Source organism: Coturnix japonica, chromosome 1 (genome assembly GCF_054131305.1).
Source record: "Coturnix japonica strain WE chromosome 1, WE-NBRP24, whole genome shotgun sequence".
In the NCBI taxonomy this organism is placed as follows: Eukaryota; Metazoa; Chordata; class Aves; order Galliformes; family Phasianidae; genus Coturnix; species Coturnix japonica.
This window is the reverse complement of record NC_140663.1, coordinates 4,728,573-4,756,274: the sequence shown is the minus strand read 5'-3', so window position 1 is coordinate 4,756,274 and position 27,702 is coordinate 4,728,573. Positions and strand designations below refer to the sequence as shown.

Genomic DNA, 27,702 nt, shown 5'->3' with positions numbered 1-27,702 from the left:
TCTGAGCAGTGATTTGGCTAGTGGAAAGGCAAGGTTGGTGGTGAGCAGCTCAAATGGCTGACCTCATTTCAACATGCACATTGCAAGTCATCAGCAAATCTGATTATAAATAAGTACCAGACCTTCCAACAAGCTGTTCTGAGGTTGTTCATTTGGAGTAAAAAATGAATAACTTTAGCATAGCTAATTCCTACAGTTTCACATATTCTCTAGCAGATAATGTTTTATAGGAAATTTAAAATTGTACTCGGTTAATCACACATACTGGATTTGCTCCATTAGGTCAAGCAGGGTCATTTGTCTATAGAGAAAATGTGGGACAAGGTTTACAGGGAAGTTTCTGGTGGCCAGAAGATAGACATAAATGGTTTTATTTTGCTTCATTCTGTTTCAGTATTTGATTCAAGCCCTCTTCTACAACAAGCACTGATCACCAAAAGTTGTAATATTTGGATTTAATTTTTAACAAAATTTTCAAGATTGTTTATATTGGTATTAATCCCTGAAACTATTTGTGTCCTGGCTGGGTAAAGTTAAAACTTCAAAATAGAACACGACATGTAAAATTTGTGCTGGAAAACAGTTGGAATCTCGGTTAGAAACTTTCTAGTCATTTCTGACTAGAGAAAAAAAATCAAACACTTGATTTTCCTTCTACAGATAAAAACCTGAGTGCATATTTCAGAAACTTTGGAAAAGACTGGAAAAATCAGAGGCACACATTATTCACCAAACTGCATTATATTTAGCTGTTCAGAATAAATTGTGTTTGGTTTAAAATTGATGAGGCTGTACCTCCTTTTGGAATAATTTCAGAGGTACTAATTCTTTATTATATTAAAGAAAATAACACTTTAGACATAAGATCTTAATTTGCTTGCTTAATGTTTAGGTCTAGTGCCATGGGAGTTTCAGCAGGACCTGGGATTTTTTTGTGTACTCTGGAAAACCATGGGACTCCCATACATCCTGCACAATCTACACTGATCTCATGAGGATTCATTGGTTAACTTATGGCTTCTCAGGTAGCACTCGACATGAACATATGGGCAAATGAATCAAATTCAAAAGGTTACAGTCAGCTCCTTAGACCTTAAATGTCGCGAACACAGAAGTAATTGGTGCATTAGGTATGTAGTTTCCCAGTACAGCCAGAGGAGAGGCAATCAGGGGAATCAGTGACTACTACATGGGTGCAATAGCTTTTTGTATACTAGCAACTGGATGAAACAATATATATAAAAGTGAAATCTTCATTTCAGATTGAATTCTAATCAAAATCTTGCCACAAAACAGACTTAATTATTCACTTTAGTGTTTTCACTGTGCACAGGCAGGAATGATAATAATAATGATAAAAATTTTCATGCACATTGTTAAACTGGGGAACAGTAGATATGCCTACAATGTAAAACTGATTTGTAGTCTATTGCAAAACACTGGATGGAAGAAGTTGTTTTCAAGCACAAATTTGCCTTGGCACAAACCTAAGTAGCTTTTCTGATTGGAACACTGTCTGAACAGTCCTGTTTCCATTGTGATTTTTGTACCCAAATGATAAGCCTATCTTTGCTACTCATCTGATACTAGTTTTCACATTTCCATCAGTCCTATATTTTGTCTTACACCTAACATATGTCCATGACACTGAGTTCACAAAGATCAACAATAAAAAAAAAAAAAAAAAAAAAAAAAAAGATTATTAGTAATAATAGGCAGAGGAGAGGTTAACATCAAGATATATTTTGGTCAAAAGCTGTGTTGTTTTGGTGTCCAAATTCTGGTCTTATGAAAAGAATGACAATCCTATTTAGTAAGATACATTGACAACAGTAAGAAATATGTCAATAAAACAACCCATTCATAGATTATATTTGAACTATTTGAACTATAATAACATAGGGATGAGAGAACACTGTCTAGTCTGCTTAAAAATCTGGCCACGCTGCTGTGCACTCACAAGTATATCAAGCAAGAAATGATGGAAAACTCCACTTATTTCAAATAATTCAATTGTTTTTCCTTTTCTAATCAAATATCTTCAGAGTGAGGAACCAGAAAGGCATTGTTCAATAGGCAGTGTTGGAAGACCTGAAATGTCTTTTCACTACTAATGTAACATTAAACATTAAAAATATTTATTGCCTGTTATTCTTCTGTTAATTGTTTTGTGTAGAGAAAAATAGAAGTTGCTACCTTAATTTTTAAAAAGAATCACAATGTGCATTCATAGTTGAGAGCAAAGTGTTGGGGCTATGAAATTTATGAAATGATGCATTCCAGTGAAAGAACTTTCAAGCCCTTAGGGTCAACAAACAGCATTAATTCAAGAAATTAGATACAAAATTTAACTTTTTCATGGTAATGATGATTTCATAAAGAAAAACTTGTTAGTAGAGGTGACAAATATGAAGTTCTATTGAACATTTAAATCCAGGAATTTTAGTATATACCCCTGGGATATATTTACACAGCCAATGACTCCCTGATGTTATTAAGTAATTTATTTGAGAAAGTCTCTATTCATGAGTTTACATAAGAACAATATCAGGTTTACAAAGGCTTGTATTGTCAGTTTAGCAAATACCTAATTCACAATGAGTTTTTCTTAAGATTTTCATTAGGTTGTTCAATGTTATTTGATCATTTAATGTCAGCTTTGTAAGATCATAATTTCCCCTATATGAAAAGAGGAAATTAAATGGAGAAATAAATTAAAGAGTGAACTAAACTTAAATTTTAATCAGCTTCACCAAAAAACGGAGGAAAGCAGTGTCAATGCTTGTGATTACACTTTTTGCTTAGATGCAAATTATCTACCTTTGGTAACCTGAGGCTTCATTGTATTGTATTTCTGTGTCACAATGCCAAAAATTATCTGTAATCTTGCATATGGTTACATTTGGACTTGATCTGTGATGTGACAGTATCAACCTATGGCAGCATTAGTTGAAGAGGCCATCAATTATATAGGCATTCAGATGAAAACACCTTAGATCTCTTTTGATTTCTGTGCCAGTTTGTACGGTGATCTAATGCCTCCAGCTATTGTTGCATGCAATGTGCAGATGTAACTAAATATGACAATTCCTGCATCAAGGACCAGAGTGGATATGACAGAGGGGAGTAGCACAGGATCCCTTCATGCTGAAAATAAAGCTGGTCAAAACTATCAACAGAGTATTTAACTTCTTGTGGAAGGCGTTGATTCATCAGTACAGAACTTTTTCCCAGGAAATGCGTTGATTTTGCTCAACTTGCTATTGAAATACAGGTGAACCTTGAATTCTTCATTTTCTCCTGGCTAGGTCATTCACTGTCATTCCAAGGCTCTGGGGAGACTTCACTGAGGCCTTCCAATACTTGAACTAGAGGAATTCGAGGCCAGGCTGAATGTGGCTCTGGGGAGCCTGGTCTGGTGGTTGGCAACCCTGCACATAGCAGGGGGGTAGAAACTATATGATTATTGTGGTCCCTTTCATCCCAGGCCATTCTATGATTCTGTGATTCCATGGTCCCTGAGCACCATCACAGGGCTGGTTCTCCACCAATGGAGGCTTGATTCAATGAGTGATTGAAATTACAATTGATTCCTTCTACAACCTGCCTCTGACGCTTTTTTCCTTCCCAGGATGATATTTACTCTTCCTCACTGAGTTTCCTGCACTGTGCTAAAAATGCAGACATCTCTCAATCTGTTTCTATGTGTTATATCCAGACTGTGTGAGAAATATGCACCAAAACTTGCCTCTATCCCTTCCTATATACTTTATTTTTTGTATCCTGGTCAGCTGAAAACAGAACTGTGTGTTCAATATTTTTTTCCTAACCCATCCTTAAACTTAGGACAAAAGCAGCATTCAAATCTAAGGCAATATTACAGCAACTACTAACGTCTCACATCTGAATCCACTGTTAGCTGTTTTAAGAATCTCCCATGAGAAATGAAAAGACAGCTTACAAATAAAATATACAGACATATGCAACAACAATATTTACTGAAGCCTGTCTTTCTCCATACTTAGGCCACTATTTGATTTTTCACTTTTGTTCCTTACTGAATATGTATGTATATAATAATTGTGAACAGGTACAGACAAGGTACAATTCAGACAGTTGTATTTACTAAGATTTGCAGCATTCATTTGTAGTTCCATTTTGTGCAGTGATTCTCTGAAAGAGGTTCTCTGATAATTTAAGGAATTCTGAAATGCAGGACTTCAATCTATGTAAAAATAATATCTATTAGTAAGTAAGGATAGTCACTGATTGGAGTTCATACTCAAAGAGAAATCTTGATTCCAGAAGGGTAATACACTTGGAAAAAACTTTCTTGTAAGTGAGAAGCTCTTCAGTAAGGAGGTCCTTATCACAAAATTGAGAATAGACATGAGAAAAAACAAAGTTAGGCAAGAGTTAATGAGCAGGAAACTATGATACTGTTTATACCAAAATCTTGACATCACACGTTACAAATCATGTTAAAGTAAATCATGTTAAAGTAATATAAGGCTCATATAGTTGGCTTGGATCTACCTCCTAGCATCACTCTGTAGAACGGAACAGGTTGCCCAGAGAAGTTGTGGATTCCCCCTCCCTGAAAGCATAGGAAGTTTACCTGTCTATAGCAGGGGACTTGGAACTAGTTGATCTTAAATGTCTCTTCCAACACAAATCATTTTATGGTTCTGTAATTCTGTGATTGTATGTTGTACTTATCTGTCAGCATGAATGCAGAAAACCATGGCAAAAGAGAAGCTGATGTAGTAGGGTAGCATATGAGTAGAAAAGTGAGAATGTCCGCAACTAGCTTTAGTGCAGCATTAATAACAGCAACATGGAAGCAGTGGATTTGGTGACTGGATAATACAAACAGACTGAAGAGATTTCAGACATTGAAACTCTGAAGTTTGACTGCATAGGCTTAGTAAGTGGGAAAAAAAACAGTTAGTGATGATTTTTAGATAAAGACATGAGAGATAAGAGGGATTTGGCAGTATATCTTATAAAGGAAGTGGATGGGAGGAAGTGTAAGGAAGTAAATAAAAATAAGTTTTAGTATATGTAGTGCTTAGAAGTAAGTTACCAATCACCAAGAAAATAAAGCATCTACAAGTCTAATGTGCTAAAAAATAAAACTAGCATTTTGTGTATTCAAGCATTTAGTAAAACTGTAGATTACTGCGCAAATAGAATAAAAAGGCTGGGTTCATACAATTTTTTGGAGCAAAGAAAGGTTTATTCTATGTACAGTTGCAGCATGTGTACTCTCCACAGGGACTGCTGCCCTGTGTAGTCCCTATTTTATGTCCAATCAACTTCATTTAGAATATTTGATAGAAAGATATAAAAACCCATATATTCCTTCTGAAAGTCTAATAGCTGGCTCTTTATAGAACTAGTCATATTTACTACCTTTCTACTATCATCTTTAAAAATCAGCAGATTATTTACATTAAGTCTTTTTGATTATTCTTAAATTGAGTTAGATACTAAGCTACTAGGTGAATATATTTATGCTATCTTGTTATTCTGACTAAGTTGTGAAGAGCTGCTCCTCAGACTTAAGTTGACAGGATTGATCTCAATGAAGGACACTGGGTTGACTCATCTCTATCCAAAAAAAAAACCAAAAAAACCTTTCATAGAGGTCCCTCATTGTAAGGAATGCTGCTATCAAAAAAAAAAAAAAAAAAAAAAAAAAAAAAGAAAAAAAAGGTGGTTACATGTTACATGGAGGAGGATGCTATTTTCATTTGTTTTTCTGTTTCAGAATAAGAAAACAGCCTGAAATGGTGCCAGGAGAACAGAACTGTCCCTATGAAATTGCTGAAAGTATTTTATACTGTCGTTTTTCCATGTGACACATGTGAGACATTCACAGATCATGAGATAACGTGGAAGAGATACAATTCCTGCTGATGAGATAAAGCCACAGAAAGAGGAAGAGGGAGAAATTTGGCAGTAATATTGGATGGAAGGAACAGATAGCCATGAAGACAGTATCTTTAAGCTTCTACGGTGCCTAGATCAGCTTCTGAAATCCTGTGTTAACTTTTTAGTATAATTTGTTCTCAAAATTATCTGATAAAATTCACAACTTAGGCTCAAGTTCCCAGAGAAAATGAATCATTTCCTATATCCATAGATGTGGGTTTAGACAAAATACATCTTGCCTCCCAGGCAACAGGAATCAAATGCATCTTTACTGTTCTATTCCTTACTAAAACACTGTGTATCACCTGCTACCTTCAGCAACCTTCCAACACAGTGGCAGTTGACAAAGAGAAAGAACCACAAATGAGTATTTCACAGCAGTAAGTTTTACTCTTGGATACCAAATGGAATCATGCAATAATACTATTAAAGAATGACGTCAAACTTACTTATTAATAGTTGCACATAATATTTGACTATTTTTATTTTAAAGCAGCCTTGAAAGCAGCCTTGAAAACTGCCCAGGAAATACTACTGCTAAGGGAGGATGAAGAAAATGTATTCCTATTTCTTAAAAGTAAGACAAATAGGTCTTACATAAAATTTACTTTAGATTTAGATAAAACAAAACACATCAGACTCACTATTCAGGGATAGATAACTTCATGTATTCTTTCCAAACCAAATTGCCAATTGCTCAACATCTGAAAAAAACAAAACTGAATGGACACAATGCATATATTTGTATTAAAGCTCTTGAAAACTGTTACTGTTGACCTTTGACTTCCTTGGGAGCAAGTCATTAATGAGGGTCAGGGATATTTTTTAATATAAACTTGCTTCTTTCTTTGGAAATACATACACAAATACTTATTTCCAGAACGTGAAGGGATAAGAACAATAAAGATTCTGTTGTTTTTTTTTTGTTTTTTTTTTTTCTTCTCAGAAGTCTACCACTCCAGAAAGTACTTATTAAAAAGCCCTCCTCATTTAAACTTCTTAAAAAACAGAACTTAAATGTATTCAGCAAACAGACAATAGGTAAACACATAAAATTATCTTTGAGACCACCTGACACATTTTCCATCAACACAATGAAAAGGGCTGCCTTACTGTAAGACTTTAAATAAAATCAATCCTAGCAACTTGGGACTTGCAGCAGGTGCATAATTAAGTCATTCTGAGAACCAATGTAAAAGATACAGTGTTTATAACTAGGATGAAGTTACCAAAACCTTTCTCGCAATACTGAATATTATTAGATCACTTTTCCATATTGGTTTATATGTATAAAATGCTCCTTGACCTGTATCTTCTGACTGTATGTTTTATCCTCTCCTCATCTCAGTTACATACATAGAAATCTGACCTCAGAACATAATGAAGTGAAAAAAAAGAACCATAAATCACAATTAAGTGGATTTTGAAATGACTCTACAGAGTTATTATTCTATCTTTGCTATTTTCTTGCAATATAGCTGTGTATTTCCCAGAACCATGGAAGAAAAGTTATACAGCAATATATGTGGTAAATAGGCTGTGGAGGTATAATTGGCAAAAGAAACATACACAAGAAGATAGGAAAATATTCAGAATTCATTAGCTTGACAATCAAAGATGTACATGATATTCATCCAGGTCACAGTTCCTATGCAAAAGAAGTGACAAGCTCTTCTGGAATTTATTTAGTTCTCTGCTGCTCTTAGCAACAGTCAATAACTGAAACAATAATCCTGAAATCAGGTGATTGGACAGATTCCTGTTCCCATGCAGGTTGAAACCACAAGGCTGCAGGCAAATTTCCATACCCTCATCTGACTGTAGTTGAGATTGACATGCTCTGCTATTAGCATCTGCATTGTTCTGAAAGGAAGCATGTGCTCAAACATATATGTGAATACATATAGTTTAAGAGAAAATATTGATGCTGATCTCCAGCCATAATGCTGGAAAAAAAATATATAAGTGGAAAGAAAAGGTCACGTTCATCCAAAGGATGTCTGGACATGGTCCTCAGCAATTTGGTAGCTGTAGATGACCCTGCCAGAAGAATTCTGTAATGTCTAACGTGATGTTTTTTCAGATTCTTGTGCAACACAGGAGGCTATGCTTCATTTTATAGTCCTTCAACCTTCGAAAGCAAGTCTTTCTGATACTGTGTGCTTGGTGGAAGTGGTTGTGGAATTTATAACAGGACAACCACAGTTACATCTGAGAGTCCATTTCTGATAACAACATTCATAATATGAGTCTGGGGTATTTGTGCCACTGTGACTGAATTTGAGTCACAAAGGTTTATTGGTCCAAAAAACTCCTGCAGTGAATGCTAGGGTTTCCAGGCAAATTAGGAGAAAACAAAAAGTCTTACAATGGCATGTGTTTATAGCAACGTCATATTTTTAGCATGGCACTAGCATGTTATTTAAGGAAATTAACTATGATTTATAGCAGCTAATAAGTAAGACAAAACTTGTTTAATATATCTTAACATTAAGTATCTCCTGCATTAGTTGTCTCTAAAATTTGTTCCATTTGTTACTTAACAAAGTATACTCAATTACTATTTTTATCCAGTTCATTGCTTGATTCCATCTGTCCTTTCAAAATTAGCTTGTCTAATCAGAATCCACTTTTGCTGGTTGTTCATTTCACATAAAAAGGAGGCATTCTTGTTTACCGAGAAAGTAATTGGATTATAATTTTGAAAAGAAAGAAATATGAATTGTAATAAATTATTTCTTAAGAATTACATGCGAGCATGAAAATCAACATACCCCAAACAAATTAAAAACTCTAATGAATGAAAAGGTTATAAATAGAATATGCAACTGAAAAGAATCATTAATCATTCTAACTTACCCACTCCTTTTTACTCAGATGAGAAGAGCTGTATATCTGACAAAAGAAGAAAAGATTTATGTATCAACTAAGTGATGGTCAAATAAATATTTATACCACCTGCTATTCATCTTCTAGCTTTTCAGCTTTTGTAACCAGTAATCAAAATCATTTATTTATTTATTTATTTGTTTATTTGTTTGTTTATTTTAAGAAAGAAAGAGAAAAAAAAATTTAAGATCAGTTTGGGTGTTTGCTGTTACATTTTAGTTATTGATTAAATTGCATTGATAATATTTGCATGATTACAGGAACACTGGAGTAAAGTGTGCATTTGTGCATTTTTAGGTGAAGGAGTGAACTCAGAAAGTGTGTTCAAAAGCCTGGACAATATAATTTGGGTTTTTATATTAGTTTTATTACTTCCCAACAGGTAAATTCATATAAAATAAAACCAGGATTTCTTCTCTTTCTAATTCCTTCCTTCCTTTTCTTTCCTTCCTTCCTTTTTTTTCCTTCCTTCCTCACTCCCTACCTCCCTTTCTTCCTTCCTTTCTTCCTTCTTTATTTTTCTTTTATTTTTTTGTATATTTTATTTTCTCCATATATTTTATTGTTAAACCTGTTTCAAAAATAAAACAAGGAAAACAAATAATAATAATAGAACAAATCAGTAATACAATAATTATCTGAAAGATGATAAAACACATAGCAAAGAATGAGAAAAAATAAGTAAAAATAAGAACAGGAATTAGAAACAAGATCTGGTAACTAAATTGTGATCTTATATATTTATTATAACCTTGTATTATAATGAGCAGAAAAATAGAATATTTTGAAATTAAGAAGTCCTTGAAAAAACTTGGCTCTTACCTGTGCAACTGGTTAACACCTTGAAATCTTTCTACTTGTAGACCTAGCAAAGAAAAGTACATAAGAAAACTAAATACTCAAGTGAGAAAAATGGTTATAGCTTTACACTGACTTAATGCATCATTCATATCTTCCTTGTTTTTGAATTGATTTTAAAAATGGCTTTAATGACAAAAACTCATCTTCTGATCCTTAAATTGTATTTTGGGAGTCTGAAGTGATAATGATTTGAGATTAAAGAATCTCAGATTTGGTGACTCAGTACCAAATTGTTTGTTTACAGTGTAGTTTAGTCAATGAGTATACTGAAATTTAGTACAGGGAAAATGAAAAATGTAATCAACAAAAATTTAGAATAGAGGTGAAAGCAAAGTGCACCTGACTTGGAAAAGACAGGAGTTAAATGCCAAACTATCCATGTGAGCGAGTCAGTTAAAGGAAGTTCATGAATGACAGATAGTGAAATATTCATTAAATAATGGCCAAGGTAAAGATTATTATCACTTCGGTAAAGCACAATGCTAAAGCATTTGTACAGTGTGACACAAATTCTCTCAGCAACTTCAAAAAGTTTATTTACATGCTCAAAGGAAGACTTATACGTTTGCAGATTCCAAATGCCATTTACTACTCACTCAATATTTCCACTCCAAACTTAGGAAGCTAATAATACTGCTGTATCAGAAATATCCACCTGTGGTGTCGACATAATAAAATACAAGGCATGACTTATGGAGCAGCTCTTGTGTTTTCTTGAAGTTGAGAACTGGAGTTCGGATTAAACCTCTTACAATGGTCATTTTGGGGGATTATTACTATAACATAGTAATATTTCTAATCTAATTGCATTTGGATAGGGGTGACTGAAAACCACTGTTGTTTGGTTAACACAAACTATTTTAAAGACTTTATCTGCAGTTAATATAACAACAGAAAAACAGCATTGCACCTGCTCTCCAGCTTCATATCAGAGGATGAAGAAGTTTAATAGTGATGTGTAGTTTCTCAGGCTGCCCTACTCACAAGCAGTGGATTTCTGATAAGGAACAACAACCTACTTGAACATCAGCCAAATGCTAGGGCATTTTTGACCCAAAAAATGGTCAAAATAGTCTGACAAATGTCTGGTGTTTTGTTTTTCGAACTGATCCAGACTGAAAATGTGAAAACAAAAGTGAGAATACCAAGGAATTCTTTTGTAACATTTCCAATGCTCTGCTTTTTCTTGAAGGAATGAAACTGATCTAAAATACTTGATTCTTCTTCCACTTGTGGCTTGATTCTAGAAGAAAAAGGCCATATAACCACTGAAAGTGGTTTTATGCTCATTTGATAACCAACACTTGAGCTAAAAATTCTGAACAGTCAATTGAAACTTCAAAATTATTGCATATAATGATTCTTAGACTGGTTTAAAATTCTCTCTCTCTCTCTTTTTAAAGGTATTTAGGTAAAAATAAATAACTGTTAAGAAGGAAGACAATTCTTATTCATCTCACATAAGCTACAAATAATAGAAATGGTAAACTACTCTGGGTGTGATGTCAATAAGTTGTTTCCTCCTTTATTAATTAAGCAAGCTATGAACCAAAAAACACATTTTTCCTCTCCTGCAGGTTGTTCACTTCATGTATATTCATTTCTGACCTTTCCCCTGTGTCTCATCTCTGTCTTTGTCCTGCCATCTAATGCAAATCCATCCTCCTCGTTGCCTCTTCATAAAGAGACAGATCATCAAATGGACTCTTTTGTACAAACTCAGTGGAGGTTAAACTGAATTGTCCAGCATTATGATTTGTTTCTGGGGGCTTTCAACTCTTTCTATGACTGACAAATTCTAGTTTGGGGTAGCTCTACATAGTCCGGCAGGGATCAAGGTTTTGCTCAAAACTGGATGAGGCCATCAGTCTGGGAATAAAAAAGCAGTATGTCATTACAAAATATAAATTGTCCAATAACAATCCAGGAGCTTTAAACCTATAAAGCTTAGGGCTATAACCTACATTCCTATAGGCTTTACTTGACCAGTGAATTCTGTAAGATCTCCTTTCCCATATCTTTTTTTCAACAATTTATTCTTATACCAGGTAAGATTTAAGTCTTTCTTTCACAGCCATAAAAGCTACATACAGTCCAGAGGCATAACTGGTTAGCTAGCTTAGGCTACAGACATTTCCAAATAATGCTTTGGTATGGGCACCTTGTTCATTAGTAGCTGAACTCCCTTTCCATTTAAATGAAAGTTCCTACACGTGAGTTGCATCGTAACATCCACACAGCAACTATTGCACCTGAGCAATGTGTGATAATGTTCACATATTACTTCTCATTGTGAATTGTACTCGTTTGATAAACTTCCTCCTAATGTGACTAAGCACATTCCTCACCTCCTGTAAATGTCAAGTAAAACATCTTAAGCCATCCCGATGTTAAGTTAAGTCTGTTTTACAAATGCGTTAAGACTGGAGCATGTAGCCTCGTCAGATCATCAGATCAGCATCAGCTGAGAAGTATGCCACCCGACTGCAGTTACTGTAGTGCTTGCAGCTGTACAAGCATATCCATTACATGCACCTAGGGATTCTGAGGATGAGCTCTAAGGCTATATATAAGCAACACTAATAATTGATAGCTGTTAAAGGTTAAGCAGTTAGAATTATGGTGATACATCCCTTTATGCTTTACTTAACTAATTGAAGTTGGTTAATTTAACAGTTTCAACATCTTGAGAGAAAATAACATGTACTGTGCTGCTTGGCATCGTGTTGGCACTGGAGATGGGTTATGTTAATATGTATCCTCTGCTCCATATTAACAGGAGTATGTTTTGGTTGTTTTTTGTTGTTTATTTATTTATTTATTTATTCCTTTTTAAAGTTCTGCCTTCTTGACTGGAACCTGAGCAAGCTGCCTATGTTCACAAACGTATGAGGTCCAAGAAATTAAAGAAGATTGAAGTATTTTTACTACTGATTTAAGTCTTTGTTTCTCCATACAAAATATGAACTATTTCACAGATGCATAAGTGAAAGAGAGAAATGCACAAATCTCTTCCAAATTCAAATCATACACACCAGAGTCACAAAATCAGACTGTTTTGCTCATTACTAGAAGTTTGTAGAACTCAGTTTCTTAGATATTGGTTTATGGAAGTAGGTTTACATATGCATATGTAGGCCATACATATCCTTGAATAGCTAGTTGGTTAGTTTCAGGGTCTAAAAAATTGATGGAGTTACATATTTCTAGCTAACTGTGTTGGATTCAGAAAAACAAACAAGGATGAATTCAAAACTGAGTACTCAGAAATAATCTGTCTGGAGAATGACGTTGTAAAGAAATGAATCTAAATTCTAGAAAGGCTGATCTTTAAAACTATTCTGATCTTCCCATGATTCATCAATGTGTTTATCCTAGGCATTCTGGTGGATTTGGACCTAGTGCACATATTCTCACATGGTAGTTTTGAAAGTCTGATTTGCATAACATGATGCTTATATAAGATGTTTGAAGATTTTTCAACAGGAAGAATGTGACTGCTGAAGGAAGGTGCAAAAGGTTTAGTCTTCCATGCAATATATTCTGTAAAATAAGATTTACATGCTCATAAAACTAAAGCACATTTTCCCAGTGTTTATTTCTGCTAAATGTTGGGTACTATTTTATAAGTTTGTTTGGATATGTGTTTATAATGATGTGCTATTTACACTATCTGCCCCTAAAGGTTTCTGAACCTTCTCGGTGCTACACATCCACATATATACAGAGAAGGGGATAGAGACAGGCATTATCCTTGATGTGTGTTTTGCCAACCCTTAGGTTTGTTCTGAAGCCTTGGAGAAAAAGAACAATAAAAAAACAGTTTTAATGGTTTCAATTTTACATTTTAAACTGCTGTTTTGTTGGTGTTTATTTGGTAATTTATCTGAAAAATAAAGAATTGTCTTATTAAATGAGACTCTGTTCTGTTTATCGTTAATGTGTGTCCTATCATAAGAGAACACTGGCCTTGCTCAGATACTGAAAGAAGCATAGAAATAAGAATTCATTTGTACAGCTATTATTTCAAACTGAGAGAATTAATACAACGTCAGCTGTCATAACTACAGCATTCAATATAAACTTTTTTAATGCTAAATTAACTGTGAGCATGTAGCACACAGACAAAATTCAGAAGAACAAAAGAGGTAAAGTCATTGCAAATTAAACCTATTTTTCATTAACTTTGTCATGCATAGACTCGGGTAGGTCTGAACCTTGCAGTCATTGCAGTTCATTCAAAAAATAATAATATAATTTTTTACTTTTTTTCCCCCGTGACTTCAATTGAGTCCCTGTTGTATTAGTAAGTGATCTCTCCAGTGGCCAAAATAATATCTCTCAAATCCCATGAATTTTAACCCGAAATGTGGCAGCCTGGTATGATTAAAAGCTTTAAATTCTCAAAGAGAAACATGATTAAAGCAGAACTGTAGTCTTGAGTGGCACCTCACTGGTTTCATTCGCCAGTATTGTTATTTTCCAAGGTAATATTTGATTTACAAGAAAAATGCTTTTAAGTCTTGCAGTAAGTCCCACAATGTATCCATGAGTATAAAATCCTCAAATTGCCTTCATTTGTCAAATGCTAAAGTCCTATTTGAGATTGTTCAGTGGCAGAGTAGGAATCTAATGACTGTAGAATGAAGGAGGTAGGTTATATTTATAAAAGTTTCAGAGGTTATACCTTTTCTCTCCTCTCTTGTCCCCCTCATGACTCCTTTTAATTCAGCACTTTTACCACAGCAATTCGGTTAAGCTTCATTACATGGCACAGATGGCTCATTAATCCAGTCACCATGATTTTATAAAAACTTCTCTCATGATAGTAGTTTGAATGGATTTCATATTCCAAATTATTTGTGAAGATGATGAAATACCAAGCTTTAACCCATCTTTCAAATTGTGCTATACTTTATCTCTAAAACTGCTATGCTCTTCTCTTGCTTACAATGTAGTTTCTACTACTTTGATTTTTTATGTTGCATGCCGCTAAAGATCAAACATAGAGAGTGAAGATTTTTTTAACAGAACTTGTAATAAAGACTGGATTAGGAATAAAGGTGAATTATACATTATTGAGTACCTCACATTAATCTCCTATTTTTGCTTATGTAATATAAATCCAATTTATCAGATATCAGCAAAAAACATTGGTAGTCTTAGGGACTTTGATCATGAAAGTATCACAGTACCTGTCAGATTATCATATAACTCAATGTGGTACAACGGTTACATACAGCTAGCTGAAAAGAGCAGTTTTTCCTAGATAAGCCATGTATAGTTTGTAATGGTTAACTTCATTCTCTAAAGCGACAATCTCAAGTACAGTCAAGGTTTTGTCTGCCATTTGCTTGGAGAGTCTGGATCAGATCCTTAAATCAGAGCCAAATGTGAATAAAAGCAGTAAATTTGTCGGCAATAAATCCTCACTGATCTGCATTACTCAAAGATGGGACCTGCTGGAACATCTTCATAACATTCTTTTTCCTTCCTTCTCCTCATGTGCAACATATTGCAGTAATCAATTAACATAATGGAATATTCCTGCACAGAGACCTTCTTGTAACTCCCATATGGTCAGAATTCCATCTTAATAGATTTATTTATTTATTTATTTAGAATAGAAATTGAACTCATCCTGCGTATTTGTGATGATAGAAAAATAAACCCAAGTTTTCAGTGGGGATTGGTGATTTTCAGCTCCTTTGTATTGGGTTTAAATATTTTGGAGGTGTTTGCTCGTCAGAGAGCATCTTTTCCTTGATGAATCAGTCCCATTCAAAACATCAGAATGGGGTAGCAGCAATGGAGGTACTCAGTTAAATAATTTGCATTCAGAAGTGTAGGCCTTACAGTTCCTCTCTAGAATAAACATAGGCAAAGTTCTTGATTCAGTATAAATAATGTATCCCTGTCCATTTAATTACATTACTTGTTTGCTTTTACAGCTCAGTCTTTGTCACATTACACTAATTTCCACAAAGCAGAAAATTTATGGTTATGGCATGTATAAATCCAAGTAGAACTTAATTCATGTAAAGAACGAACTGTAACTGACCTAATTTCTCTTTGGTGGGGTTTAAATTGGTTGAAATTTGCTTAAATTATTATTTTTTTTTAACATGAAATCAAATCAGCCTTCATTTTCCTTGTTTTCTCCTGTACCAGAAAAGACAATTTGGCACAACTCAATAGTGTTTCAAAACAGACAGGGGGCAGAGGAGAAATTATTTGGACCATGTCTACTCCAGCAGAGGGTAGCAGAACACCACCATATTCCCACAGCAAAGGATAAGTATCACAGTAATATTTGTGGTTTGTATCTTCAAGGGAAGAATACACTATGCAGATAAATATCTTTGGGGGATGAGAGGGAAACTGGATAGTGTAATTCCAGAATTACTGTACTGACTTAATTCAATCCACTCATTCTCCATCTCTCTTTCATCTGAAATATTTTCTTCTATAATTACCAGGAGCTGTTTACTATAACTGATAATAATACTCCTGAGCATAATCTGTGAGAATGAATACTAGGTTACCTGAATGCAGTGATCTCTACTGATGAACTAGTAACACCAACACAATTAACTTCATCAGCAGTTTCACCAACTACATTACATGGGTTAAACTCTACAGGAGGAAATGAGCCATACTGAGGCATTGTGAGTTACGTTGCACTTACGTGTTGTTAAACTAGATGTCTCCTCCCTTCCCTGAGTCAGGTTTTGCTACTATGGTAACAGTATTCTTCAAAATTTGAATTTTTTTGCTGCTGCCTTTACAGTATAGAGTGGATTTCTGGTACTTTCTGGTACTTTCTCTCTCTCACTCTTTTTTTAAGTAGAAATTAGACAAGAAATAGTACAAAGGCCTTCAAAGAAATTCAAGGTAGACCTTTTTCACTTCGCAAATCTATTATAATCTTCTGGTTGTCAGAGTAAGTAGCAATTTGTGCAGCCTATTTTAGATTACTGCAATGAAAGTATTTTAACACACTGTCAAACTGAAGACCTTCCTGATCCAAGGCCAAATATATTTTTTTATGTGAACAAATGTTTCAGCAAAAGAAGAAAGCAATGCATAACAGGAAGACTACTCCTTCATTATGCAAGCCATGAAAAATCATTTGTATACAGGGCATGATTTATTCAATGTGCATTTATTTTTCCTGAAAAATTTAAGCCAAAGGTTTATGAGGTTAAAAAGAACCTGAAGAACAAAAGTCGTTCATGATCAAGCTCTCTGTATAGACTTACATGAATAAAAGTCATTGAAACATTTTTATAATGGTAATCTAAGTACCTCATGCTAACTTCTCTGGTAACCAAAGCTCAAGCTTAATTATAATCTATTCTTTCAGAGGATAACATTTAAAATACTTACAGTATGAAAGCAGCATTCTGGAATATCCTTCTATGAAGGAGAAAGAATCTGGAAATGATGCCAGGAATTTTAGATAAGGGAAGACTCGTTTCTCCTTTAAAACATATATATCTATATTTTATTTCCCAAAGAATTATGGAAATTGAATATTTTCACTCAAATTTATTATCAAAATTAAATTATTACTAGAGACTTAGTGGGTTTCAAAGTGTTTGAGATCTGTAACAGTGTCCCATTTATCATAAGTAAATCTAGAGTCCTTGAAGCTATTCAGTCATCTAGATATCAAGTTCATTGTGAAACTACTACATGCTAATCACGTAAGTATATGTGAGGATGTAGAACTTATGCCAGTCTAACGGTCAGGCAATTGTCAGAGCCAGGAGTTTTTCTATACCACTTTTGACTAGTTTCCTCTTGAAATGTCTTTGGAATGCCTCTTGAAATCTCGAACAGTACTAGATCACAAAATATCCAGAAGGTACTTTTGTCACAACATGGAGAATTTGTGTAAGGGAGTACAGGAAAAAAAAGCCTGGAAATCCACAAAAAAATCCACATAAGCCTGGAAATCCTTCCAGACACTCAGTTATCAACAATTCTTCCTCCTTTTATCATTAGTTATCCAGTTATCTGGTGAACAAGCTGTCAGAAATCTGATAATATTTCAGTTGTGTTCTCTCATCTGTAAGTAGCTTCCTTCAAATTTTCTTGTAAAAGATTTCTAGAAAAAGGTAACATACTTTTCATCAGTTTGCAAGTTATTATCTAGCATAAGGTGATGGAATATAGAAATGGCCAGGGTGATCAGAAGATATGAAGCATTGCTTTATTATCATTAGGACTATTTGACGTATTGATTTACAGATCATCCACATTGGAGAAGCAACAGTGCTTAGAACTCCCTCCCACCTTCTGGATACTGCTGAAGAGACTATGTATGAAATGCATTAGTCGCTTTTCTGCTAGCAAAGAAAGATCATTTCCTTTATGGGAGTTAGAAGCTATTGGATCTAGATGTGCCTTTCTCAGTGTTCCTTTACTTCTCAGCTGCATTTAACTGCTACAGCAGACATTATGTGAGCAGTGTTCACTGGGAGGAAGGTCATCTGCTTGTTAGTGTCCCTCAAGTATTTGATAGGACAAGGACAACACATCAAAAATCTATTTAGGCAAGCATGTTAGTTAAGCTAGAAACATATTTGCTCTCCATAGTGATTTTACCCAACAAGATTAATGGACTTTATTAGGTCACAGTTCCAGATCTGTCATTCATATTGGATGAATGTCCTGGAGGACAGACTACAGAAAGTCAGACTGTTTTCAATCAGGAGATATCTCCAGTAGACATAAGCAGCATGGACTGCCACTACGTATGTAGTACGTCCACTGTCAGAGTATCTCAGACACAGTCTTTGTTCTTTGTTTAGGGGATAGAAGCAGAATGGAGATTAAGATATTTGCTTCATGGGTTGTTTTGCATGAAAGCAGTGAAAGAGAGGGAATAACATTGTGAAATGTAAGAAAGTGGGAGAATATATTTTTATTTATATGTGCTGTGCAAAAAGTATAGGAAGAATAGGGAGTGCAGTATCGATAAGTTAGAGTCCTAAATGGCTCACCTATACTTTTGAGTACTTTTGAGTATTTCTCTAATGGATAATGGAAAACCTCCTAGTAAAATATCATTCAAGATTATCTGGGCTGTAATAGGAAACAAAATTAAAATTTAGAATGTTTGTTTTAATGAAGTTAAAAAGAAAAATAGCAAGACATGGAAGGATGGAGACTTTCTCGAAAAGTAGCCGTTTCTTTCAGAGCAGAATAGATTTCGAATTTGTTTCACTCATAGAACTGAAAATCCACAACTAAAAACATTAGCCTTGAGAAGTTACAATACATCATAAGAAAAAGGTGAGTCAACATGTAATGTTTCAATTATAGGGCTCTCAAGAGTACACAGGTGGTGCGATAACTAAGGTCATGATCTTTCCATCAGCAATACCCCTCCTATTTCTGCAGTTGCAATGAATGGGAAACAATAATAGTTATGATTGTGAAAAGACCAAAGTTCAAAGGAGATCGATTTAATGGTCTGAGAGGTAAACAGATAAAGATTTGTTATTTTACAAGTGCCTATGGTATCGTTTCTTGGTTCACCTCTTTATCCAGATAATTGGGATGATCAGTATATGCAACAGCAGATAATAATGACCTTTAAAATTTCTCCCCCCTACAAAACTCCAAGAGGCTGACTCTGTCTCTCATCATTTTCTGCTGTTGTAACTTTGACCTGAAAACTAGTAAACTAGAGTTCAGAGCCCTGATAGTCTATTCCCATTAAGAATTAAAAGGTAGTTATAAATTCAGGTTTTTCTTCAGCTCACATGCATCCATTACTAGTGACGTGCTGAGAAACATAATATAGTCACCAATGTAATATGTATAGTGATGTGATATAGTTTTTTATGGCCCAAAGTTTATCTGGGAGTGATAATGCTTGATTATGCTGGAGTATGACTTTCAGTGACTGTAGAATAAAAGGAGCTCCTAGAGAAAAAATAAAAAATAAAAAAATCAGAATAACTAGAAAGGTAGGACAGACTGACAAAGGACATTCAAGGGAGTGTTCATTTTTCATTCTTATTTAAGTTGCCTTTATTTCATAAGCACTGAGAAAATTCCAAGAAGAAAATCAGAGAGCAGAGAAGCAGCAAACCAGCATCAAAGGGGCACAAATCCAGTTTAGATGAAAGCAACTCATCAAGGAACGCTAAATTGGTGCTTTAGCCAATGAATCTAAAGCTATTTTCCTTAAGGGATATTTCCTCCTTGTGGGACAGTCATATGGCCAACGACTATCCATCCAACATCATGATCTACTTTATCTTCTTTTGCTGAACTCTCTCTAACATCTGTTAGTTCAGTCACTGAACTTGCAAATTGTTTGAAGTAGAGTCTCTTCCTATCCTTTCTTGATGACATTTTCACAAAGAGTTCCTCGAACATGACTGCTACATTTCTTTAGTGAGCATGATGCATGGAGAAATTACTCCTGAAAGACTTGCAACAAACATAAGGAAAAATCCACTCTATCATTGCTGTTTTGTCCCATTCAAAATTGTAAATATGAAGCAAAAAATAAATAAATAAATAAATAAAAATTCCTTCTTCATGAATCTAGAAAATTTATTTGGCCCATAGTTCTATGGTATTTTTCATGTGTTCAGATACAATGTTTACTACTCATATTGGTCACTTAAAATATGCATCAGTCCTCCACTTTTTCATTTCCTGATCTTACGTCTTAAAATTCCTATCCTCAATATTGTATTAATGCATTTTTTTTTCCATTTTAATATTTTATCTTCATTTAAAATGCAGTGGGATAAGTCACTGTGATTTATACAATAAGCTAATAGTATTGTCAGATCCATACAGTGCCCTCTTAATACTAAGGCTCTTCTCTTGTAAGATGTCAAATGCTAACAGTACATTCAGGGAGTTAATTACTATTATATCATAACTCAGAGCTGTTAAAAACAAACAAATGAATAAACAAACAAAATAACCTAAAGCATTTAGTAATAATTGATCTTCTTTATCCCCCACATCTGAAATATTCTTAATTATGCATAAAGCTAGACTAAGCTTACACTACTATTTGGCACTATCAACAGCAAGAATGCTACTCTTCCCCTTCCCTGCCTGCTGCAGAAGGGAAGCAAGCTCCTGTACTCTGTGAAAAATACACATTAAAAAGAGAAAGCTGATCAAGGTGTTGTTGTCTGACTTTATATGCCTGTCATTAAGATTTCTGGAATGAGAGTAAAAGTTGAATTTCCTTTGACGTATTGTAAATCATTACTGATTTGTTGACATGCACACGGTTGATTTGGTGGCAACAGAGAAAAAATTTCAAAGTGGTTGTCAGACAGAAGGAAGATGTATTTGTGAGTGGAAGAGACAAAGGGGAAAATAGGTCTTCAGGATTTTAGAAAGGTGCTCTTTTTCTTACTTGTTTTATGTTTTATTCGGTAAAGAAATACCACATGCATTTAAAAAATGCAGGTGGCAAATGAAGCAGTATACATATCAAATTCCATTTTTATGTTTCTTTTCCAGTGATACTGCCTTCATCACAAGGGTGTTAATTTCATTTGTATTGTAGCTATACAAATAACCTACATCTTTAAGTAGTGAAAACAGAGGTAGCAACACATTCACACAATAACTGTATTGTCTGTTCTCCATTTGAATTGAAAACGTAAGTGCTGCTCCTTTAAAGGAGACCTTGTTATCTTGGTAAAGAAAACTAATGAGGTGGCCTTTCTAGGGCTAGTCACATAATAGCTATGGTGACAAGGACCTCTATCAAGAAATAAAGCAGAAGATAAATGAGATTTTTCTAATATCCATTTCACCCATTGTTCACAAGTGTCACACGATACAGCTTCTATTTATCATGAGACAGTAGATACTGGGCACAATTTTGTAAAGGAAGTCTAAATTGCAACACTGTGTTATGAACAGCCTGTAAACATTCTTTACTCCTTCCTGTTCTTTTCCTAATTTTGCAATTTTTTTGTTTTGGACCAAGGAGATTTTACTTATACTTGCACAGAATGTCCACACAGCATTTTACAGTAAAGCACAATTTTAATCCGCTAGGCCAAATATTTCTGCCATCTTAACCAAGAAAGAAGATATCATGCATAGAACTCCATTTACCAGCTTTCCAGATTACTTTATTTTACAAGCTATTATCAGTTCAAAGGGTCAAATTCCAAGGTGCCTTCAGTTTGACCTGGGGTTCTGTGAAAAACTGTACGCATAGGAAGCCATTCTGATTCAGGGACATTTTTTTCTAAAGTCAGAGGAAGACTGGAAGAACATTCCATAAGCATCCACACTGGGTTCCCACTTTCAGCTTGGTAATGCTTGATTTTCATAGGTAGACTTGGATCTAGTTTGTAATAAAGACATTTATAAAAGGTGTTATCTAACACAGTGACTTGCAGTAGTGGGGGACTGAGCTCAGTTGCTCAGGATGAGTCTTCTGGATGCAGGTCCCATTGGATCCATTTTCTGTGATGTTCTGAACCTGTAAATCTCTGTTCCTTACCTACTCCCATATCATAACATACAGTGATTCCCAGTGTAAACAGTTAAAATAAGACTTATTTTTCCTCACAGTAAAATATCTTACTTCACAGAGTCACTGAATCATAAGGTGGCTGACACTGGAGGGACCTCTGGAAATGCTCATCCAACCTTCCTGTCCAAAATATGGTCACCTACGTGACATTACTTAGGACACTGTCTATTCAGGGTCTGAATATCTGTAATAATAGACCACCAATCTATCTGGGCAGCCTGTTTTAGTGTTCAGTGACACTCATCGCAAAAGTATTTTTTCTCTTGTGTTTAAAATTAATTTCCTGTATTTCATGTTGTATCGTTTGACTCTAGTCCTTGGGCAGAACTGAGAAGAGCCTGGCTCTCTCTTCATTGCTACCTTCCATCAGATCTTACTCTTACTGATAAAAGCCTTCTTTTTTTATTTCCCAGTCTGCACAGTTCCAGTTTTCTCAACCTCTCCTCTGAATCCCACACACCTTGAAGCAACTACTGAGTATCCTTCTGCTGCACTTTTTATGACTGGAAAAAATGATGGAAAAACTGTTGCTGTTTGATAGAATGAAAAGGTGTGCATGATCTGTGCAACTTTACTGCTATTTGGTGACCATTTGGGTGTTAGGCAGACCAGATAGCTATCAGCAAATTGTTTTCTTCTGGAAGGGAAGGGAAAAGTATTAGCCATGGATATTGGCACAGACCCTCTCTCTCATAAAACCTTGCACTGAATCATTAATGTCCAGGGAGAACACTTGGAAAAACCTGTGGAATCAGTGATTTGCAAATTGCATCCCTGATCTAGCTATCATGGTTGATTGCTGTTTGCACTTCTCTGTAATGATGATTAAAGCTTCCTGTTTCCCACTTCTTCTGGCTCACCTGTTTTAAGATGTAAACTCCTGGCACTTTATGGTGGAAAACATTTTACCTAAGTAAAACATTGGTAATAGCTATCTCTCAGGCAGTGCTTTTTCATCTGTAAATCTTAATATATTCGGCAAATTATCATTATTCCAATTTTCTAAAAGCAGCAACTGAGGTACAGGTAGGGAAAACTACATGTCCAAGGTCATGATAAGAACATCAGACTGATCTTCCAGGTTTCACAATTCTGTGCTTTTCTGTGGCCTGCAATGATGCCTTTCTAGGACACATGGAGTAATAGCGATGATAATTAGCACACAGTTATCTCCCTTGAAAAGTTTCATCACATACCTGCCTGTATGGAACCCAATTTATGCACCTTAGAAGATTGAAGACTGAGTCAATATAACATTAATGTAATATCCTGGTAGCTGTTTGCTTCAAAGACATCTCATTCCATTTTACTTGAGAAACAAGACTTTGAAAAGAGAGTAGTCACAATACAGATAAATGCCACCTTTTAAATTATGATCAAAGCTGATATGCACTGTAAAGTTTCCGAGAGACCTATATATTGGTTTATAGACTGTACTTACTAGATGTGTTATTTTGTACATGGTGTTTCTAACCTGTCAGATTGTGTTGTAGGTCAGGAGCAGAGGAATTGGTTCTTTTTTTCTCTTAGGGATTGAAATGGAACAAAAGACAGTGATGCAGTTTGAATTCTAAAATGAACAGAAGAGACTTAAGTAAATTCCTGTTACTGATCTAGACTAGGGGATCATGAGAAAGTCAACAGGAGTAAGATTCCTAAGTACCTTTTGAATCTGTGCCTCTGTCAATGACACACAATTTAAAATGAATGAGTAATATTTATTCCTTTATGTTGTGAGAATAAATGAAGTATTGATTTCATAAGCACTCAAAATCTGCAGTACTGGAGACAATGGGAAATAAAACTGAGTGGGAAATGTCTTTTGTCTGAGTTGTGGCCAGCTTCCCCTTACTTCATTTCTAGTAGATGTTTGTCTAACCTTGTGGAGACTACCCCTTTCCTTGTAAATCTATTTCAATGATTTGCTGTCTTCATTTTCAGGAACAACTTCCAATGTCTAATCTAAGTCTTTCTTATTGCTTTAGTTTAAGCCTGTGATACCTTGTTGTGTCCTTTGTATTAGCAGGAGAAGCATTATTACTCTTCCACATTAAATAGCCTGTCATGTTTTGAACAACTCTCATATTCCCTTTAGAATACTTTGCTTTAGGCTAAATCAACCTTATCCTCATAAACTAGACTCACAGATCATACTTTTAAGATGTTATTGTTACTATCCATTGGGATCTCTCCAGGAGATCTAAAACTGGCCAAAGAACAATGATTTTTATGGGTATTCTACTGTCACTCAGTGTGCTTTTGTACCTCCGGGATTTGAGACATCTATAGTTTTAGTGAATATAACCTTTACTTCCTTGCTGAGCTTTTGGTGGAGACTCTCAACACAGTCTGAAAGATCTGAGCTCCTTGGAATCACTGCCTGTTATTTCCTTCTAATTTGTTAACAAATTAAAATTGTATATTTATTCTAACATTTTTGAACATTTACTCATTTTCCTTGAGAGGACATCAGGTAAGATGCCAAAAAACTATACTAAAAAAGTAAATATACTAAAAAGTCAAATGTTGTGCCTTCAGATGCTTCCCTCCTGTCCACAAACCTTTTCACTCTGGAGAGTGGCATATATGTTTTCAGACACAATTTGCATTTGGTGAAATGATAGGCGTGTTCGTAATACAAACAAGGACTTCCTAGGCATAAGCAACATGTGAAATATTTTATATGTTGTGTTCAGCAGTTGGGTGTTGTATCTCTTTCAAACTATTCAGGAGGAGAAAAAGAAATTGGAAGGGTAAGGCAAGAGTGCTGCAGAATGACAGGATAAGAGAGGGTTTCCATTTGTCCTGAGATAAGCTGAGCAGGGAAAAGGATGGTAGAAAACATACTTCAGACCAGTTCAAGAGAAAAAATTAGAAACTGCTTGATTTTTCTGGAAAGTGTTATTTGAAAGATGATAAATAAAGAATATGTTAAAAGAAAGATGGTGATTTTCTAGATTTAGTAATTCTGGAAAGATAGGGCTGGTGGCTACATGAAATAGGTGGAGGTCCAGATACTGTTTATTAACCGTGAATCACTGATCTAAGGAGCAAGAACAGTTCTATGTATTATATAAGTTTAATTGAGTTTGCATTCTTTAACAAATATATCAGAAAAAAAAACCCCACCCTTATCTTCTGTACCCTTACTGTGCAAAGCAAACATTCTACTGCATATACCTTTAATTCAGGAGTATTAAATACAGAATATATGAAAAAAGTTAATAGTACTACTGGATATGTGTCTGAAAGTCTGTCAGATATAATGTTGGATGTAGTGTAACAGACGTATAGAATAGAGGAGCGCAGTTTAGATTATTTTTCAAGTAAGTATTCACAGAAAAAGAAATCACCAATAAATTTCACAACTGTCTTAGACAGCCTTGCCTAATACAGTTTGGAAGGCCTCCTCTCTGTCATAATTAGAAATACAGCATGTCATGAATTGCAACTGGTATTAGCCATTAAAAACAAATCAAGATATTTAGGTATTACATTTTGCTACCCAGTGAGACTTTCATAACTCTCATGCCAATCACCAAGAGATAATATAAAGAAAGCAATATTTGTTTGTCGAAAATGCAACTTTTAGTGGTTGACTAATTATAAACTAGAAAAGGTGCTGTATGCAGCACAACTGAAGTTTATTCAACATAACAATGTCAGAGGAAGCAATTTCTGTAAATTTAGTTTGTTATTCAGCATGTCATGAGCTATAAAGTATACTATATAACCACTTCACACCATTCTTAGGCTGCACAGAGTTCTGAACACAGAAGAAATATTGTTATGATTTACATGTGCAATATAGCTTGAAGAGTTCATGCATGAAAAATGTGCACCAGTTTACCATGGTGGAGCTGTAATGGCATTCAGATGATCCATTGTAAATCTACCTGTAATGTTTCTGTGCAATACAGTTGTCACTAAGAGCACAGTGATCTCCTCTGCAGCCATAAGGCTGAGAGAGGAGCCTTTTGGAGTGCTGACATAAAGCACTGTACATTGGTATTTCAAGGTGAAGAAGCATTTCTAGAAGTGCTTCTATTTGCAGAAGTCTCTGTTCACTGCAGGGGAGCTGGACTAGGTGGTCTTCAAAGATTCCTTCCAATTCAAACAATTCTGTGATTCTATGACCAGACTATCTGGAGAGTATTTACAATTTGTTGGCATGTCCCTATGGGTCACTGGCATGTCCCTATGACTTGTCCCCACGGGTGATTCACTGGGACTTATGCCAGTGATCACAAATGAGAATTGCACCAAGAGGCAGTAACAAAGCGAAGCTTCCTGTGTGTTCTGTCACATCCTCACTCTAACAACTTTCTAGAGATCAGTGCAGGACTTATTAAATAAATATGTGCAAGAAAAAATATATATGAAAACAGCATTCTGATGGAATTTTCTGTAAGATCATCAGGCCAGATATATTCAGAAATGTGTTGCAAGATGTCTATGAGAATACAATAAGGAAGAGCTCGTTCTACACAAAGTTTCAGACTGTCTTCAGAACTGCTTAGAGAAAACAATGTTAGGTAAACAGCACTGCTAATTCTCAAGGTTATATATCAAGACTTGCAATATTTATTCTATTCTAGCTAAATGCCTCATGTAACTTGAAAAGAAAATCTGTTTTAATTTCTTCATTCTTGTAGGAGAAATCTTTTCTCACCCTGAAGCTCTTTAGTATCTCAGAAATTGCTCAGAGAGCAGAAAGCTTACTCACAAAAGAAGTATTAAAACTTGGAATCAACAGCATGTAAAGATATTGTAGGGTGTTCTTTTTTTGGTTTTTTTGTTTGTTTGTTTGTTTTTTGTTTTTTTGTTGTTTTTTTTTTTCATAACATAGGAACTATAGGACAAGAGGTAATTTAAGTTGTACCAGGGGAAGTTCATATTGGTCATTAGGAAAAATTTCTTCTCAGACAAGGTGATGAGGCATTGGAACCAGCTGCCCATGGAGATGGTGGAGTCACTGTCCCTGGAGGTGTTCAAGAACAGGCGGAATGTGACACTGAGGGACATGGTTGGTGAGCATGGTGGGGATGGCTTTGACTCTGTTGTCTTAGTTGGTTGGACTAGATGATGTTGGTGGTCTTCCCAACTGTGCAGATAGCAGGGGGGATGAAATTAGATGGTCTTTTTCAACCCAGGCCATGATTCTAAAACCTTTATGATTATATGAACAATTTCTCTTATACTGATCTTATTGCTCTTATGAGCTGCTGTCTCTAAAGCTTCTAATACAGCATTATTCCAAAAACACGTTAATATCTTTTAAAAGTTGGCTGTATTTACAGTCTTGAAGTTCTATTTCCCCCCAGATTTTACCTAATTTGGCTTTGAAAGAGCTAGGGTGGAAACGGAAGTGCAAGTGCTTGGTTAGGCAGAGCAGCAGCTGCGATGCTGCTTGTGTCTCTGGTATGAAAGGGTATGAAGTCTCCCAAGAGCAATAGAGTTAGTGAGCC

The 27,702-nt window shown here is 35.1% G+C and overlaps 1 protein-coding gene across 7 annotated transcripts in view; it reads right to left on the bottom strand.

Moving 5' to 3' along the window:
- The window catches only part of CELF2 (CUGBP Elav-like family member 2), a 547,347-nt gene that overhangs the window by 436,069 nt on the left and 83,576 nt on the right, over positions 1-27,702 (bottom strand). For all 7 annotated transcript variants that reach the window (XM_085511895.1, XM_085511900.1, XM_032441981.2 and 4 more), the window contains exons 2-3: positions 9,649-9,691; positions 8,797-8,832 (exon numbers count right to left, since the gene is read on the bottom strand). The gene's annotated coding sequence lies outside the window, so the exon portion shown is untranslated. The remainder of the gene's footprint in view (positions 1-8,796; positions 8,833-9,648; positions 9,692-27,702) is intronic.